The sequence below is a fragment of the Oncorhynchus nerka genome, linkage group LG14, assembly GCF_034236695.1.
Source record: "Oncorhynchus nerka isolate Pitt River linkage group LG14, Oner_Uvic_2.0, whole genome shotgun sequence".
Classification (NCBI taxonomy): Eukaryota; Metazoa; Chordata; class Actinopteri; order Salmoniformes; family Salmonidae; genus Oncorhynchus; species Oncorhynchus nerka.
In genome coordinates, this window is record NC_088409.1 from 104,659,334 (window position 1) to 104,677,289 (window position 17,956).

At 45.7% G+C, this 17,956-nt stretch overlaps 1 long non-coding RNA gene across 1 annotated transcript in view; it reads left to right on the forward strand.

The window, feature by feature from the left end:
* LOC135559712 (uncharacterized) overlaps window positions 1–17,653 on the forward strand; it is an 86,293-nt gene extending 68,640 nt beyond the window's left edge. Inside the window, exons 2-3 of the long non-coding RNA XR_010458562.1 lie at window positions 15,397–15,603; window positions 17,335–17,653. This is a non-coding gene — a long non-coding RNA (uncharacterized LOC135559712). The remainder of the gene's footprint in view (window positions 1–15,396; window positions 15,604–17,334) is intronic.
* The last annotated feature ends 303 nt before the right edge of the window (window positions 17,654–17,956 follow it).

Below are 17,956 nucleotides of genomic sequence, written 5' to 3' on the forward strand. Positions count from 1 at the left end.
TGCCTTATACTCTACACATGTCATACCAACTTGCTTCAAGTTTTATCTGGCAGGTATGATTTCACTTTCTTCGGACTTGGCTTCTAATTATTAATTGACGTTTATACTGCATTTGAAAAATCTCTTTCCTTTTCTAACTGTTTTAGCAGAGCTCCAACTACCTGTGTGAGAACATGAGGCTGGCTGTGGCTGGGTGAGAAATAGGTAGATTAATCATTTTTAATGTTACCTTTCAAACATTCAAACAGGCTCTTGGTGGTTTGTGTTCCCTTAGCAGCCGCTTCTGGCTCAGGTCAATGTAATTCCGGGCCTGGCTTCCTTTCGTGGAGCTGATATCCAAATGTATTGACACCCTCCCTGCTTGATCCTGGGGAATAGCTTGACAAGAACACATCACCGGGGAGCGGGAGAAGACTGAGCAGCCCTCTGAAAATTCATAATTAAAAATTAATTTGGCCTGCAGTGATATGGTGTTTTTTTCTCGTTGGCCCGCTATTGTTTGCCGTGGCAGCGAGTCACAGTGTGTCACTAGCAATCAGAGAGACTTGGTCTGAGTTGATACGTGTCAGAGAGGACCACTGAATGGACTTGGTCTGAGTCGATACGTGTCAGAGAGGACCACTGAATGGACTTGGTCTCAGTGTTGATACGTGTCAGAGAGGACCACTGAATGGACTTGGTCTGAGTTGATACGTGTCAGAGAGGACCACTGAATGGACTTGGTCTGAGTTGATACGTGTCAGAGAGGACCACTGAATGGACTTGGTCTCAGTTTTGATACGTGTCAGAGAGGACCACTGAATGGACTTGGTCTCAGTGTTGAAGTGTGTCAGAGAGGACCACTGAATGGACTTGGTCTCAGTGTTGATGTGTGGACCACTGAATGGACTTGGTCTCAGTGTTGATGTGTGGACCACTGAATGGACTTGGTCTGAGTTGATACGTGTCAGAGAGGACCACTGAATGGACTTGGTCTCAGTGTTGATGTGTGTCAGAGAGGACCACTGAATGAACTTGGTCTAGGTTGATACGTGTCAGAGAGGACCACTGAATGGACTTGGTCTCAGTGTTGATGTGTGGACCACTCAATGGACTTGGTCCCAGTGTTGATGTGTGGACCACTGAATGGACTTGGTCTCAGTGTTGATGTGTGGACCACTGAATGGACTTGGTCTCAGTGTTGATGTGTAGACCACTGAATGGACTTGGTACCAGTGTTGATGTGTGGACCACTGAATGGACTTGGTCTCAGTGTTGATGTGTGGACCACTGAATGGACTTGGTCTCAGTGTTGATGTGTGTCAGAGAGGACCATTGAATGAACTTGGCCTGAGTTGATACGTGTCAGAGAGGACCACTGAATGGACTTGGTCTCAGTGTTGATGTGTGGACCACTGAAGCTATCAGCAGTCTGACAGGACAGGGCAAAGGTGTGAAAATACTGCCTCACTTTTTGAAATGTGCTTCTCTGTGAGAATACCTTCTCTATGATTAACCTTTTCTTTGAGAAGACCTTGTCTGTGATTAACCTTTTCTTTGAGAATACCTTCTCTGTGATTAACCTTTTCTTTGAGAATACCTTCTCTATGATTAACCTTTTCTTTGAGAAGACCTTCTCTGTGATTAACCTTTTCTTTGAGAAGAGGAGAAGTAGGGTGAGGGGGAGGGGAATGAACTGAATAAAACTTACACATTTTCAGTTGCATTTTAGTAATTGAAAAGACACTTATCCAGAGACACAGTCAGTGCATTCAACAAAGGTAAAACAATGATATCATATGGTTTACATTGTTTTCATGCTCATCAAACCATTCAGTGACCACTTGTGCCTTGTGGATGGGGGGGCATTGTCATCCTATGGGGCATAGCCATGGTAGCAAAAATAATGGTCATTATACATGACCCTAAACAGTGATGAGCTCTCTACCATACCATCTAGACTGACAGAGAGGAGCTCTCTCCTGACATACTGTAGTCGTGATTGTAAACATCTTCTTCAATCTTTATCCCTTATTGACCTCTCACTAAATTACTGTAATTTCATCCAAGCATTCCTCACTGTATTGATCCCAAACATAATGATTTTGAACTCAGGGTGGATGGTGATGGTTATGATTAGAAGCTGAGTATCTCTGTGATAGGTTACTCCCGCTGTACTTGTATGTGATCAAACATTTGTAAACCTCAGGAGAAAGTCACAGGAAAATCCTCCCTGTCTGATCCTCAGTGACATGTTTAGCTTCAATATTTATGAATGCTCAGTCACCACTCAATATGTATGAATGCTCAGTCACCACTCAATATGTATGAATTCTCAGTCACCACTCAATGTGTATGAATGCTCAGTCACCACTCAATATGTATGAATGCTCAGTCACCACTCAATGTGTATGAATGCTCAGTCACCACTCAATGTGTATGAATGCTCAGTCACCACTCAATGTGTATGAATGCTCAGTCACCACTCAATGTGTATGAATGCTCAGTCACCACTCAATGTGTATGAATGCTCAGTCACCACTCAATGTGTATGAATGCTCAGTCACCACTCAATGTGTATGAATGCTCAGTCACCACTCAATGTGTATGAATGCTCAGCCACCACTCAATATGTATGAATGCTCAGTCACCACTCAATGTGTATGAATGCTCAGTCACCACTCAATGTGTATGAATGCTCAGTCACCACTCAATGTGTATGAACGCTCAGTCACCACTCAATGTGTATGAATGCTCAGTCACCACTCAATGTGTATGAATGCTCAGTCACCACTCAATGTGTATGAATGCTCAGCCACCACTCAATATGTATGAATGCTCAGTCACCACTCAATGTGTATGAATGCTCAGTCACCACTCAATGTGTATGAATGCTCAGTCACCACTCAATGTGTATGAATGCTCAGTCACCACTCAATGTGTATGAATGCTCAGTCACCACTCAATGTGTATGAATGCTCAGTCACCACTCAATGTGTATGAATGCTCAGTCACCACTCAATATGTGTGAATGCTCAGTCACCACTCAATGTGTGTGAATGCTCAGTCACCACTCAATGTGTATGAATGCTCAGTCACCACTCAATGTGTATGAATGCTCAGTCACCACTCAATGTGTATGAATGCTCAGTCACCACTCAATGTGTAAGAATAATCAGTCACCACTCAATGTGTATGAATGCTCAGTCACCACTCAATATGTATGAATTCTCAGTCACCACTCAATGTGTATGAATGCTCAGTCACCACTCAATGTGTATGAACGCTTAGTCACCACTCAATGTGTGTGAACGCTCAGTCACCACTCAATGTGTGTGAATGCTCAGTCACCACTCAATGTGTGTGAATGCTCAGTCACCACTCAATGTGTGTGAATGCTCAGTCACCACTCAATATGTGTGAATGCTCAGTCACCACTCAATGAGTATGAATGCTCAGTCACCACTCAATGTGTATGAATAATCAGTCACCACTCAATGTGTATGAATGCTCAGTCACCACTCAATATGTATGAATTCTCAGTCACCACTAAATGTGTATAAATGCTCAGTCACCACTCAATATGTATGAATGCTCAGTCACCACTCAATGTGTATGAACGCTCAGTCACCACTCAATGTGTATGAATGCTCAGTCACCACTCAATATGTATGAATGCTCAGTCACCACTCAATATGTATGAACGCTCAGTCACCACTCAATGTGTATGAACGCTCAGTCACCACTCAATGTGTATGAACGCTCAGTCACCACTCAATGTGTATGAATGCTCAGTCACCACTCAATGTGTATGAATGCTCAGTCACCACTCAATGTGTATGAATGCTGTCACCACTCAATGTGTATGAATAATCAGTCACCACTCAATGTGTATGAATAATCAGTCACCACTCAATGTGTATGAATGCTCAGTCACCACTCAATATGTATGAATTCTCAGTCACCACTCAATGTGTATGAATGCTCAGTCACCACTCAATGTGTATGAATAATCAGTCACCACTCAATGTGTATGAATGCTCAGTCACCACTCAATGTGTATGAATTCTCCGTCACCACTCAATGTGTATGAATGCTCAGTCACCACTCAATATGTATGAATGCTCAGTCACCACTCAATATGTATGAACGCTCAGTCACCACTCAATGTGTATGAACGCTCAGTCACCACTCAATGTGTATGAACGCACCACTCAATGTGTATGAACGCTCAGTCACCACTCAATGTGTATGAACGCTCAGTCACCACTCAATGTGTATGAACGCTCAGTCACCACTCAATATGTATGAACGCTCAGTCACCACTCAATGTGTATGAACGCTCAGTCACCACTCAATGTGTATGAACGCTCAGTCACCACTCAATGTGTATGAACGCTCAGTCACCACTCAATGTGTATGAATGCTCAGTCACCACTCAATGTGTATGAATGCTCAGTCACCACTCAATGTGTATGAATAATCAGTCACCACTCAATGTCAGTCACCACTCAATATGTATGAACGCCAGTCACCACTCAATGTGTATGAACGCTCAGTCACCACTCAATGTGTATGAACGCTCAGTCACCACTCAATGTGTATGAACGCTCAGTCACCACTCAATGTGTATGAACGCTCAGTCACCACTCAATGTGTATGAACGCTCAGTCACCACTCAATATGTATGAATGCTCAGTCACCACTCAATATGTATGAACGCTCAGTCACCACTCAATGTGTATGAACGCTCAGTCACCACTCAATGTGTATGAACGCTCAGTCACCACTCAATGTGTATGAACGCTCAGTCACCACTCAATGTGTATGAACGCTCAGTCACCACTCAATGTGTATGAACGCTCAGTCACCACTCAATGTGTATGAACGCTCAGTCACCACTCAATGTGTATGAACGCTCAGTCACCACTCAATGTGTGTGAATGCTCAGTCACCACTCAATATGTGTGAATGCTCAGTCACCACTCAATGTGTATGAATGCTCAGTCACCACTCAATGTGTATGAATAATCAGTCACCACTCAATGTGTATGAATGCTCAGTCACCACTCAATGTGTATGAATTCTCAGTCACCACTCAATGTGTATGAATGCTCAGTCACCACTCAATGTGTATGAATGCTCAGTCACCACTCAACATGTGTGAATGCTCAGTCACCACTCAACATGTGTGAATGCTCAGTCACCACTCAATGTGTATGAATGCTCAGTCACCACTCAATGTGTATGAATGCTCAGTCACCATTCTACTGTGTTGGACTTGTTTGATCATCATTCCATAATGGTAGACAATGTAATCTTTTTACAAAACATCATCAAAGCATTTGTCCAATGCATTCCTTGTTTTTCTTGCAGACAATACATGTGACTCAAAAGAAGAGACACAGCTAGAGGGACAGACAGGCAGACAGGCAGACAGGCAGACAGACAGACAGACAGACAGACAGATAGGAAAAGTGAGCCTGTCTGTCTATCTCAACTCTGCTGCTGTAAATTCCACTGCAGCACATTGACAGTCATGTATTCCACTGAAGCACTGTAATAAATCAAATCAGATGTTATTTGTCACGTGCGCCGAATTGTAACGGCGTTCTTCGTTTGTAGAAAGAGAGGACCGAAATGCAGCGTGGTGGTTACTCATGTCTTTTAATGAAGAAAATGACGATACATGAAATAACTTATAAATACAAAACAACAAACGGAACGAAACCTAATTACAGCCTATCTGGTGAAACTACACAGAGACAGGAACAATCACCCACGAAATACAAAGTGAAACCCAGGCTACCTAAATACGGTTCCCAATCCGAGACAACGAGATACACCTGACTCTGATTGAGAACCGCCTCAGGCAGCCAAGCCTATACAACACCCCTACGCAGCCGCGATCCCAAATACTACAAACCCCAATACAATAACCCATGTCACACCCTGGCCTGAACAAATAATTAAAGAAAACACAAAATACTAAGACCAAGGCGTGACACGAATACAACAAGTAGATCTAAAAAAAGTAAGAGAGCAGCAGTACAATAACAATAGTGGGGCTTTATACAGGGATTCCGGTACAGAGTCAATGTGGAGGCTATATACAGGGTATTACGGTACAGACTCAATGTGGAGGCTATATACAGGGGGTACCGGTACAGACTCAATGTGGAGGCTTTATACATGGGGGTACCGGTACAGAGTCAATGTGGAGGCTATATAAAATCAAATCAAATGTATTTATATAGCCCTTCGTACATCAGCTGATATCTCAAAGTGCTGTACAGAAACCAAGCCTAAAACCCCAAACAGCAAACAATGCAGGTGTAAAAGCACGGTGGCTAGGAAAAACTCCCTAGAAAGGCCAAAACCTAGGAAGAAACCTAGAGAGGAACCAGGCTATGTGGGGTGGCCAGTCCTCTTCTGGCTGTGCCGGGTGGAGATTATAACAGAACGTGGCCAAGATGTTCAAATGTTCATAAATGACCAGCATGGTTGAATAATAGTAAGGCAGAACAGTTGAAACTGGAGCAGCAGCATGGCCAGGTGGACTGGGGACAGCAAGGAGTCATCATGTCAGGTAGTCCTGGGACATGGTCCTAGGGCCCAGGCCAGTTGAAACTGGAGCAGCAGCATGGCCAGGTGGACTGGGGACAGCAAGGAGTCATCATGTCAGGTAGTCCTGGGGCATGGTCCTAGGGCTCAGGTCCTCCGAGAGAGAGAAAGAAAGAGAGAAGGAGAGAATTAGAGAACGCACACTTAGATTCACACAGGACACCGAATAGGACAGGAGAAGTACTCCAGATATAACAAACTGACCCTAGCCCCCGACACATAAACTACTGCAGCATAAATACTGGAGGCTGAGACAGGAGGGGTCAGGAGACACTGTGGCCCCATCCGAGGACACCCCGGACAGGGCCAAACAGGAAGGATATAACCCCACCCACTTTGCCAAAGCACAGCCCCCACACCACTAGAGGGATATCTTCAACCACCAACTTACCATCCTGAGACAAGGCCGAGTATAGCCCACAAAGATCTCCGCCACGGCACAACCCAAGGGGGGCGCCAACCCAGACAGGCTGACCACAACAGTGAATCAACCCACCCAGGTGACGCACCCCCCAGGGACGGCATGAGAGAGCCCCAGTAAGCCAGTGACTCAGCCCCCGTAACAGGGTTAGAGGCAGAGAATCCCAGTGGAAAGAGGAGAACCGGCCAGGCAGAGACAGCAAGGGCGGTTCGTTGCTCCAGAGCCTTTCCGTTCACCTTCCCACTCCTGGGCCAGACTACACTCAATCATATGACCCACTGAAGAGATGAGTCTTCAGTAAAGACTTAAAGGTTGAGACCGAGTTTGCGTCTCTGACATGGGTAGGCAGACCGTTCCATAAAAATGGAGCTCTATAGGAGAAAGCCCTGCCTCCAGCTGTTTGCTTAGAAATTCTAAGGACAATTAGGAGGCCTGCGTCTTGTGACCGTAGCGTACATGTAGGTATGTACGGCAGGACCAAATCAGAGAGATAGGTAGGAGCAAGCCCATGTAATGCTTTGTAGGTTAGCAGTAAAACCTTGAAATCAGCCCTTGCTTTGACAGGAAGCCAGTGTAGAGAGGCTAGCACTGGAGTAATATGATCAAATTTTTTGGTTCTAGTCAGGATTCTAGCAGCCGTATTTAGCACTAACTGAAGTTTATTTAGTGCTTTATCCGGGTAGCCGGAAAATAGAGCATTGCAGTAGTCTAACCTAGAAGTGACAAAAGCATGGATTAATTTTTCTGCATCATTTTTGGACAGAAAGTTTCTGATTTTTGCAATGTTACGTAGATGGAAAAAAGCTGTCCTCGAAATGGTCTTGATATGTTCTTCAAAAGAGAGATCAGGGTCCAGAGTAACGCCGAGGTCCTTCACAGTTTTATTTGAGACGACTGTACAACCATTAAGATTAATTGTCAGATTCAACAGAAGATCTCTTTGTTTCTTGGGACCTAGAAGAAGCATCTCTGTTTTGTCCGAGTTTAATAGTAGAAAGTTTGCAGCCATCCACTTCCTTATGTCTGAAACACATGCTTCTAGCGAGGGCAATTTTGGGGCTTCACCATGTTTCATTGAAATGTACAGCTGTGTGTCATCCGCATAGCAGTGAAAGTTTACATTATGTTTTCGAATAACATCCCCAAGAGGTAAAATATATAGTGAAAACAATAGTGGTCCTAAAACAGAACCTTGAGGAACACCGAAATTTACAGTTGATTTGTCAGAGGACAAACCATTCACAGAGACAAACTGATATCTTTCCGACAGATAAGATCTAAACCAGGCCAGAACATGTCCGTGTAGACCAATTTGGGTTTCCAATCTCTCCAAAAGAATGTGGTGATCGATGGTATCAAAAGCAGCACTAAGGTCTAGGAGCACGAGGACAGATGCAGAGCCTCGGTCCGATGCCATTAAAATGTCATTTACCACCTTCACAAGTGCCATCTCAGTGCTATGATGGGGTCTAAAACCAGACTGAAGCATTTCGTATACATTGTTTGTCTTCAGGAAGGCAGTGAGTTGCTGCGCAACAGCCTTCTCTAACATTTTTGAGAGGAATGGAAGATTCGATATAGGCCGATAGTTTTTTATATTTTCTGGGTCAAGGTTTGGCTTTTTCAAGAGAGGCTTTATTACTGCCACTTTTAGTGAGTTTGGTACACATCCAGTGGATAGAGAGCCGTTTATTATGTTCAACATAGGAGGGCCAAGCACAGGAAGCAGCTCTTTCAGTAGTTTAGTTGGAATAGGGTCCAGTATGCAGCTTGAAGGTTTAGAGGCCATGATTATTTTCATCATTGTGTCAAGAGATATAGTACTAAAAGACTTGAGCGTCTCTCTTGATCCTAGGTCCTGGCAGAGATGTGCAGACTCAGGACAACTGAGGTTTGGAGGAATACGCAGGTTTAAAGAGGAGTCCGTAATTTGCTTTCTAATAATCATAATCTTTTCCTCAAAGAAGTTCATGAATTTATCACTGCTAAAGTGAAAGTCATCCTCTCTTGGGGAATGCTGCTTTTTAGTTAGCTTTGCGACAGTATCAAAAAGGAATTACGGATTGTTCTTATTTTCCTCAATTAAGTTAGAAAAATAGGATGATTGAGCAGCAGTAAGGGCTCTTCGGTACTGCACGGTACCGTCCTTCCAAGCTAGTCGGAAGACTTCCAGTTTGGTGTGGCGCCATTTCCGTTCCAATTTTCTGGAAGCTTGCTTCAGAGCTCGGGTATTTTCTGTGTACCAGGGAGCTAGTTTCTTATGAGACATTTTTTTAGTTTTTAGGGGTGCAACTGCATCTAGGGTATTGCGCAAGGTTAAATTGAGATCCTCAGTTAGGTGGTTAACGGATTTTTGTCCTCTGGCGTCCTTGGGTAGGCAGAGGGAGTCTGGAAGGGCATCAAGGAATCTTTGTGTTGTCTGTGAATTTATAGCACGACTTTTGATGTTCCTTGGTTGGGGTCTGAGCAGATTATTTGTTGCAATTGCAAACGTAATAAAATGGTGGTCCGATAGTCCAGGATTATGAGGAAAAACATTAAGATCCACAACATTTATTCCATGGGACAAAACTAGGTCCAGCGTATGACTGTGACAGTGAGTGGGTCCAGAGACATGTTGGACAAAACCCACTGAGTCGATGATGGCTCCGAAAGCCTTTTGGAGTGTGTCTGTGGACTTTTCCATGTGAATATTAAAGTCACCAAAGATTAGAATATTATCTGCAATGACTACAAGGTCCGATAGGAATTCAGGGAACTCAGTGAGAAACGCTGTATATGGCCCAGGAGGCCTGTAAACAGTAGCTATAAAAAGTGATTGAGTAGGCTGCATAGATTTCATGACTAGAAGCTCAAAAGACGAAAACGTCATTTTTTTTTGTAAATTGAAATTTGCTATCGTAAATGTTAGCAACACCTCCGCCTTTGCGGGATGCACGGGGATATGGTCACTAGTGTAGCCAGGAGGTGAGGCCTCATTTAACACAGTAAATTCATCAGGCTTAAGCCATGTTTCAGTCAGGCCAATCACATCAAGATTATGATCAGTGATTAGTTCATTGACTATAATTGCCTTTGAAGTAAGGGATCTAACATTAAGTAGCCCTATTTTGAGATGTGAGGTATCATGATCTCTTTCAGTAATGACAGGAATGGAGGTGGTCTTTATCCTAGTGAGATTGCTAAGGCGAACACCGCCATGTTTAGTTTTGCCCAACCTAGGTCGAGGCACAGACACGGTCTCAATGGTGATAGCTGAGCTGACTACACTGACTATGCTAGTGGCAGACTCCACTATGCTGGCAGGCTGGCTAATAGCCTGCTGCCTGGCCTGCACCCTATTTCATTGTGGAGCTAGAGGAGTTAGAGCCCTGTCTATGTTGGTAGATAAGATGAGAGCACCCCTCCAGCTAGGATGGAGTCCGTCACTCCTCAGCAGGTCAGGCTTGGTCCTGTTTGTGGGTGAGTCCCAGAAAGAGGGCCAATTATCTACAAATTCTATCTTTTGGGAGGGGCAGAAAACAGTTTTCAACCAGCGATTGAGTTGTGAGACTCTGCTGTAGAGCTCATCACTCCCCCTAACTGGGAGGGGGCCAGAGACAATTACTCGATGCCGACACATCTTTCTAGCTGATATGCACGCAGAAGCTATGTTGCGCTTGGTGATCTCTGACTGTTTCATCCTAACATCGTTGGTGCCGACGTGGATAACAATATCTCTATACTCTCTACACTCGCCAGTTTTAGCTTTAGCCAGCACCATCTTCAGATTAGCCTTAACGTCGGTAGCCCTGCCCCGGGTAAACAGTGTATGATCGCTGGATGATTCGCTTTAAGTCTAATACTGCGGGTAATGGAGTCGCCAATGACTAGAGTTTTCAATTTGTCAGAGCTAATGGTGGGAAGCTTCGGCGTCTCAGACCCCGTAACGGGAGGAGTAGAGACCAGAGAAGACTCGGCCTCTGACACCGACCCGCTGCTTAATGGGGAAAACCGGTTGAAAGTTTCTGTCGGCTGAATGAGCGACACCGGTTGAGCGTTCCTACAGCATTTCCTTCCAGAAACCGTGAGAAAATTGTCCAGCTGCGGGGACTGTGCCAGGGGATTTATACTACTATCTGTACTTACTGGTGGCACAGACGCTGTTTCATCCTTTCCTACACTGAAATTACCCTTGCCTAACGATTGCGTCAAGCTGGGCTTGCAGTACAGCTATCCTCGCCGTAAGGCGAGCACAGCGGCTGCAATTAGAAGGCATCATGTTAATGTTACTACTTAGATTCGGCTGTTGGAGGTCCTGACGAATCGTGTCCAGATAAAGCGTCCGGAGTGAAAAAGTTGAGGAAAAAATAAATAAATATATGAACGGTAACTAAAAAGTGAAAACCGTAAAGTTGTCAGGTAGCAAAATAGGTTGGCAACAAAACGCACAGCAACTCGAAAACAAGCCTGCAAGTTGTGACCGGAAATGACGTAGCGTGAACTTCATGCATAGAACAATGCCCTGTTTGTTAAACAACAATCAGGGATTCCGGTACAGAGTCAATGTGGAGGCTATATACGGGGGGTACCGGTACAGAGTCAATGTGGAGGCTATATACAGCAGCACCATCAAGAGCATCCTGACCGGTTGAATCACCACCTGGTATGGCAACTGCTCGGCAGAGGGTAGTGCGAACGGTCCAGTACATCACTAGGGCCAAGCTTCCTGCCATCCATGACCTATATAATAGATGGTGTCAGAGGAAATACAATTCCCAGAGCTCCAGTCACCCAAGTTATAGACTGTTTTCTCTGCGACCGCACAGCAAGTGGTACCGGAGCACCAAGTCTAGGACCAAAAGGCTCCTCAACAGCTTCTACCCCCAAGCCATTAGACTTTCAACCAGTGTTTTTTTCCCATACTCCTGCCTTTGCTATTCTCCTTTTTCTAGTCCTCCTGGTTTTGACCCTTGCCTGTTCTGGACTCTGTACCCGCCTGCCAGACCATTCTGCCTGCCTTGACCACGAACCTGAGTGCCATTCTGTACCTCCTGGACTCTGAACTGGATTTGACCTTTTGCCTGTCCACTACCATTCTCCTGCCTACTCTTTTGGATTATTAAACATCTTAAACTCCAACCATCTGCCTCCTGTGTCTGCATCTGCATCTCACCTTGTGTCATGATTGTACGAACTGGCCATGACAGACCCAGCAAACTTGGACCAGCTTTGCCACGCTGTCTCCCTGCAGGGAGCCACCATTGGGAGGCATGAGGAGCTGTTACAGGACATTCTGGAAGGGCTTCGTTCTCTGACGGAACGCCATGACCAAGGGTGTAATGCTGCTATGGAGCTAAGGAGTTAACTCATTGGCTGTCTGCCATCCCTGAGAGACCCCAACCTCCCAGTGTATTTTTTTCATTTTAGTGGTGAGTTGGTACAGCCTACCCCGATTTGCCCAAGAACCCTGCTTACCTCCTCCGGAGTGATATTCGGAGAAGCCTGGTACCTGCCGGGGTTTTCTTTCTCAGTGCTCACTTATTTTTGAGCGATAGCCGTCTTCGTTCCCTTCGGACCGATCGAAGATAGCGTATATTATTGTTTGGGAGTAGCAATCCGCCCTTTGTTTTCTTCTGGAGGAATTCATGGCGGAGGTGAGGACGGTATTCGAGTCTCCAGTATCCAGGAGAGAGGCGGCCAGTAAACCTCTTGATTTACGACAACTCCCGTAGTGTGGCAGACTACGCTGTTGATTCTCGCACGTTGGCCACCAAGAGTGCCTGGAATCCGTAGTGTCTCTTCGATACATATCTTCATGGATTATCCGAGGTGGTAAAAGATGAGCTAGTTGCAAGGGAATTGCCGGTGGATCTCGACTCCCTCATCGCCCTATACATAAAAATGTATGGATGCTTAAGTGCATGCAGGAGGGAGAGGAGGTCTGGCCCCGGGCACTCATTGACCCACTATGGCATGATCACCTTCGAAGGAATCAGGAAGTTCCCGAAAGTTCACGAAGGTATGTTCGCCCGAACTCCCTCGTGAATTATCAACGACGGGTGAGTTCTCCTGAGCCTATGCAATTGGGAAGAGCTAGGTTACCGGTTGGGGAACACTCACGTAGGCTGAATTTCAACTGTCGTCTGTACTGTGGAGGGGCAGGACATTACATAGCTGCCTGTCCTGTTAGGAAACTATTGTCTCTGGTGGGTACAAGTACTCTGGTGAGTCAGACTGGGAGTTCCCTAATTCCCTTCACCCGCACACCTTTCTTTGTGCTTGTGCTGTGGGGAGACCAATCGAAGTCTCTCCGAGTGTTTATAGATTCTGGGGCGGATTCGTTTTATGGATGCTACTATTGCTTCTGAGCTAGGTATTCCCATTCATCCTCTCTGGGTTCCCATGGATACCAGGACACTGAACGGCCGCTCACTAGGTGGAGTCACCCATTGTACTGTGCCCAGTCAAATATATCTTCCTCAGGACGTCAGCAAGGCTTTGGATGTTTCTGTCATTCCCACTGAGTACCATGACCTACTTGAAGTTTTCAGTAAGGCACGTGCAACTTCCCTACCCCCACACCGTCCTTATGATTGTGCCATAGATCTTCTCCCAGGCACCACACCACCTCGGGATCGGCTATACTCTCTGTCCGTGCCGGAGACTAAGGTCATGGAGGAGCACATAGAGGAGTCTCTGGCTACTGGGGCCGTCAGTCCATCTGCATCTCCTGCCGGTTCAGGTTTTTTTGTGGAGAAGAAGGACAAGACCCTGCGTCCATGCATTGACTACCGGGGACTGAATGATATTACTGTAAAACATTGTTACCCATTACCACTCCTCTCCTCGGCTTTTGAACCTCTCCAGGGGGCCACCATTTTTCCCAAGTTGGACCTTCAGAATGCCTACCACCTGGTTCGGACACGCGAAGGGGATGAGTGTACAACACAACTTGCGGACATTATCAGTGTCATGTCATGCCGTTTGGACTCACCAACGCCTCCGCTGTCTTTCAGGCTTTGATAAACGATGTTATCCGGGACATGCTCAACCGTTTTGTTTTCGTCTACCTTGACGACATCCTGTTTTTTTCCCGGTCTGCCCAAGAACATGCTCTTCACGTCAGGCAGGTCCTTCAGCGCCTCCAACTGTTTTTGAAAGCCGAAAAGTGTGAGTTCCACCGCTCTACAATCATTTGTCTCTGATATGTCATTGCTGAGGGTAATGTCCAGATGGATCCTGGAAAGATGAAAGATGAAAGCAGTGCTGGATTGGCCTCAACCTACGTCCAGCGTGCAGTTGCAACGGTTTCTTAGTTTTGCAAACTTCTACCACCATTTCATTTGGGGTTACAGCACGCTGGCGGCCCCCCTCTCGGCACTCATTTCTTCCAAAGTACTGTTCAAATGATCTCCTGCTGTCAACAAAGCCTTTGTGGACCTGAAGCATCGATTCACAACAGCACCCATCCTCACAGTGTGCGCCCAGAACAAGACTCTATGGCATGCTCCTTCTCGCCTGCTTCAGCCACTATCGGTCCCTCATCTTCCCTGGTCCCATATCTCTCTGGACTTTGCCACTGAGCTTCCCCTGTCTGATGGTAACACCGTCATTCTGACAGTGGTGGATCGGTTTTCTAAGGCCGCTCATTACAACCCTCTCCCTAAACTACCCTCTGCCAAGGAAACAGCCCAGCTCATGGTGCAGCACGTCTTCCGGATCCATGCTCTCCCAGTGGATATGGTTTCTGACCGGGGTCCTCAATTCTCATCTCAGTTTTGCAAGGCATTCTGCACCCTTATTGGAGCATTGGCTAGTCTATCCTCCGGATTCCATCCCCAATCAAACGGCCAGTCAGAGCGAACTAATCAGCACCTGGAGACCACCTTAAGATGTCTGGTCTCAACCAACCAAACCCACAACCTGGAGCCGTCAACGGGTCTGGGTGGAGTATGCCCGGAACACCCTTCCAGTTCTGCCACGGGACTCACCCCATGGAGCACTTGAAAGGGGAATCAGCCTCCACTCTTCCTGGTACAAGAGCAGGAGGTCGGCGTACCCTCGGCCAAGATGTTTGTCCGCCACTGTCGACGTACCTGGAGAAGAGCCAGATCGGCAATTCTCAAGACCAACTCCAGGAATCGTCTACAAAAGGACCGTCGCCAGCTCCCGCTACCGCATTGGCCAGAGGGTATGGCTTTCCACTCGAGATCTGCCCCTGCGTGTAGAATCCCGCAAGCTGTCTCCCCATTTCATTGGTCCTTTTCCTATCTCCAGAGTCCTGAGTTCCACTGCTGTCTTGTGTTACCCTGTACCCTCCATATTCACCCTACCTTCCATGTGTCTAGGATTAAGCCCGTGTCTCACAGTCCTTTGTCTTCTGTTTCCAGGCCCATCCCTCCCCCTCCGGGTCATCGATGGCCAGACAGCGTATACGGTGAGACGCCTCCTGAGGGTTCGACCACGAGGCAGCGGTTTCCAATACCTGTTTGATTGGGAGGGTTTTGGCCCGGAGGAGAGGTGCTGGGTCCATTCTAAAGACATCCTGGACCCAGCCCTCATCGCTGATTTTCACCGCCGACATCCCGGTCAGCCAGGTACAGTTGAAGTCAGAAGTTTACATACCCTTAGGTTGGAGTCATTAAAACTCATTTTTCAACCACAAATTTCTTGTTAACAAACTATAATTTTGGCAAGTCGATTTGGACATCTACTTTGTGCATGTCACAAGTCATTTTTCCAACAATTGTTTACAGACAGATTATTTCACTCATAATTCACTGTATCACAATTCCAGTGGGTCAGAAGTTTACGTACACTAAGTTGACTGTGCCTTTAAACAGCTTGGAAAATTCCAGAAAATGGTGTCATGGCTTTAGAAGCTTCTGATAGGCTAATTTACATAATTAGAGTCAATTGGAGGTGTACCTGTGGATGTATTTCAAGGATTACCTTCAAACTCAGTGCCTCTTTGCTTGACATCATGGGAAAATCAAAAGAAATCAGCCAAGACCTCAGACCTCAGATAGAAAATTGGAGATTTCCACAAGTTTGGTTTTTCCTTGGGAGCAATTTCCAAACTGTACCACGTTAATTTGTACAAACAATAGTATGCATGTATAAACACCATGGACCACGCAGCCATCATACCGCTCAGGAAGGAGATGCGTTCTGTCTCTTGGAGATTAACGTACTTTGGTGCACAAAGTGCAAATCAATCCCAGAACAACAGCAAAGGACCTTGTGAAGATGCTGGAGGAAACAGGTACAATAGTATCTATATTCAAGTAAAAAAAAGTCCTATATCGACATAACCTGAAAGGTCAGCAAGGAAGAAGCCACTGCTCCTAAACCTCCATAAAAAAGCCAGACTACGGTTTGCAATTGCACATTGGGTCAAAGATCGTACTTTTTGGAGAAATGTCCTCTGGTCTGATGAAGCAAAAATAGAACTGTTTGGCCATAATGACCATCGTTTTGTTTGGAGGAAAAGGGGGAGACTTGCAAGCAGAAGAACACCATCCCAACCGTGAAGCACAGGGAGAGGAGCATCATGTTGTGGGGGTTGCTTTACAACAGGAGGATCTGGTCCACTTCACAAAGTAGATGGCATCATGAAGCAGGAAAGTGATGTGGATATATTGAAGCAACATCTCAAGACATCAGTCAGGAAGTTAAAGCTTGGTGGCAAATGGCTCTTCCAAATGGACAATGACCCCAAGCATACTTCCAAAGTTTATGCAAAATGGCTTAAGGACAACAAAGTCAAAGTATTGGAGTGGCCATCACAAAGCCCTGACCTCAATCCTATAGAAAATGTGTGGGCAGAATTGAAACCGCATGTGCGAGCAAGGAGGCCTACAAACCTGACTCTGTTACACCAGCTCTGTCAGGAGGAATGGGCCAAAATTCACCCAACTTATTGTGGGAAGCTTGTGGAAGGCTACCCGAAATGTTTGACCCAAGTTAAACCATTTAAAGGCAATGCTACCAAATACTAATTGAGTGTATGTAAACTTCTGACCCACTGGGAATGTGATGAAAGAAATAAAAGCTGAAAGAAATAATTATCTCAGTTTTTCGCAGTAACTGTGAAAAACTGAGTTTAAATGTATTTGGCTAAGGTGTATGTAAACTTCTGACGTCAACTGTTTGCGCCCAGGTAGGACGATTAGGGGGCGGGGGGGGGGGGGGGGGTACTGGGTGTACTGGTGTACTGTCACACTGTGATATTTTTCACCTGTCCTTGTGATTGTCTCCACCCCCTCCAGGTGTCGCTTGTTATCCCTGGTGTATTTATCCCTGTGTTTCCTGTCTCTCTGTGCCAGTTCGTCTTGTATGTTTCCAAGTCAACCAGTGGTACCGGAGCACCAAGTCTAGGACCAAAAGGCTCCTCAACAGCTTCTACCCCCAAGCCATTAGACTTTCAACCAGTGTTTTTTTCCCGTACTCCTGTATTTGCTCTTTTCCCTTTTCTAATCCTCCTGGTTTTGAACCTTGCTTGTTCTGGATTCTGTACCCACCTGCCTGACCATTCTGCCTGCCCTGACCTCGAGCCTGTCTGCCACTATATACCTCCTGGACTCTGATCTGGTTTTGACCTTTTGCCTGTCCACGACCATTCTCCTGCCTACTCCTTTGGGATTATTAAACGTCTTAAACTCCAACCATCTGCTTCCTGTGTCTGCATCTGGGACTCGCCTTGTGTCATGCTAGTTTGTTACCTATGCATAGTCACTACGCCTCCACCTACATGTACAGATTACCTCAACTAGCCTGTAGCCCTCCACACTGACTCGGTACCGGTGCTTCCTGTAAATAGCCTCGTTATTGTTATTCTTATTGTGCTACTTTTTATTATTTCTTTTTATTTTAGCCTACTTGATAAATATGTTTTTCTTTTTGAAACTGCACTGTTGATTAAGGGCTTGTAAGTAAGCATTTCACGGT